Raw genomic sequence first — 2,525 nt, forward strand, 5'->3', positions numbered from 1 at the left:
GTCATTTATTTGACATGGCTTATGTTAAGATGTGTTCAGTTTTAATTAATAATGGACTCTTCTTTGTGTGTCACATGTTGAGCTATGGGCGTTTTAATATAAATTTTTCTTTTTTCTTTTTAGTTATTTATATCTCTGGTGAGTGATCTGCAATATCAGGCAGAACTTCGTCTAATAGTAATGTAGTGTGGGTCCAAAATGTTACACATGCCTGGTAAGAGAGTAGAGCAAGCATAAGGCAGTATGAGTCTGTGTGCAGAAGTGATAGTGTTCAATACAGACTGCAAAGTAGATGATTATTGATATGCCAGTAATGAAATTTATGAATGTGTTCTAATGTGATACAATCCCTACTGTGAATAAATTCAGTGCACATAATTTCTAAACCTGACTTCAAATTCAAAGAAAACAAATCCTGGTGATGTCCAATCTTGAACAAGAAGAGTCACAATATGAACTGTAAGGGTAGTCACATTTGTTAGCTGTGAAAGGGAAGGAATATGGTGGAGTTCAGCTCGTAATAGACGTGTATAGCATTAGACACTTCAGTGGTTCTGTAGCATGCTCTTCCCAGTTGAATTTATTATCAAGTCATAATTCCAAGAATTAAACATTGTTGGCATTGTTCACCTGATTGTGACCTATTTTCACCATATAATGGTGCAGGGGAGGGCAGAACCTCTTACATGTTATGAACTGCTCATAGTGTGCGTTTTCAAAGTTTAGAGACAAAGAATTGACTGAGCCATTTATTAATAATTTCGTTTATAGATATTGACTGGATACATGAGTGGCCAATTGATTGAAATCAAGAAAAGGTTTTAGGATCAATGAGCATGAGTTACAATTAACATCCAGTTAACAAAATGTATATAAATAATGATTATTAGTGTATAATGATGTATGTTTTCAGAAAATTTCTGTTTGTATCTAGTGATACTGTACTGCTGTTTTAGGTATATTTATTGAAGAAACTTGGTGGGTAGTATTGAGTGATTTCGTAATTGTAAGCATGAAGATTATTTGTGCATATTATAATTGTAAAAACATATTGTTATTAATTGGAAATTAAAGTTTTATGTTTATTTTTAGATGGGGGTATACTATTTATGTTGGTCATCTCAGTGTTAAGCTTGTGTGTTGCTATGATGAACAAAAAATGTTTTTGATTGAAAGTGGCATTTAGCAGTGTTATCACATAGATATTTCCAAAAATATTAATGAAAACACAGCATTTATTTTCCATTAACTACGTTAAATTATAATAGCTTTCTTTTGTGTTTGATCATAATGGAAATTTGATGTTTGGAAATATCATCATTCGTGTCATTCTGGACATCACACCTGCGCTAAAGATTGCATTGAAGAATGAATTTTAACTCTTTATCAGAGTGTGCAGTGATTTGAAACTTCCTGGTAGATTAAAACTGTGTGGTGAACTAAGACTCGAAATTCTGACATGTGTCTTTCACGGGCAGACACGTACCAGCTGAGCTACATAAGCACTAGTCACGAACCTTACTCACAGCTTTACTTCCGCCAGTGCATCTCCTACCTTCCCAACTCCACAGAAGTTCTCCAGCAACACTTGTGGTAGAGCATTTGCCCGCAAAAGGCAAAGATTCCAAGTTGGAGTCTCGGTCTGGAGCACGGTTTTAATCTGCCAGTAAGTTTCATTGCATAGAATATTTAGTTTTACGAATTTCAGATTTTTTCATTTATATACATATACATTAAGTTCTTTCAAACTGCAGTAACTTGTTTTGAGGTTCACTATCAGAATTAATGTGGTGAGAATGAGAGACAAGATGCTAGTTGGCCTCATTTTTACGAGGGGCGTTCATAAGTAATGCAACACACAATTTTCTAAAAGCAGGTTGGTTTCATTCGTGATTCCAATTCACCATTTTATTTCCCACTCTTTTGGTTACAAAATTGTATTTTTCAACATAACACACGGTCAGTGCGACGGCCATACGCCAGCTTGCTGGGAGGGTCTGTATGCCCACATGGTACCACTCTACTGGTCGAACGTCAGAGCCAATGTCTTGCTGCATCAGTAACTTTCCCATCATTCGTGTACTGCATCTCACAGAACGCATCCTTCATTGGGTCGACAGATGGAAGTAGGAAGGTGCGAGATCCGGGCTGTAGGGTGGATGAGAAAGAAGAGTTCAATGAAGTTTTGCGAGCTCCTCTTGGGTGCACAAACTTTTGTGAGAACTCGCATTGTCACGGAAAAATTTGCTTGCACTTTTGTGCCTTAAACACAATGAAGTTGTTTCTTCAGTTTCCTGTGGGTATCACGGTATATTTCAGAGTTGATCGTTGCACCATGGGGGAGAACAACAAACAGTATAACCCCTAAAGAGTCCCAGAAGACCGCCACCATGACTTTACCGGCTGAGGGTATGGCTTCTTACATTTTATTCAGAGCAGAGGCGGTGTGGCGCCACTCAGTGGACTGGTTCATTGTGATGAACCCATGTTTCATCACCTGTGATGAAATTCGACAAAAATTGTAA

This window comes from Schistocerca nitens, chromosome 5 (genome assembly GCF_023898315.1).
Source record: "Schistocerca nitens isolate TAMUIC-IGC-003100 chromosome 5, iqSchNite1.1, whole genome shotgun sequence".
NCBI classification, from domain to species: Eukaryota; Metazoa; Arthropoda; class Insecta; order Orthoptera; family Acrididae; genus Schistocerca; species Schistocerca nitens.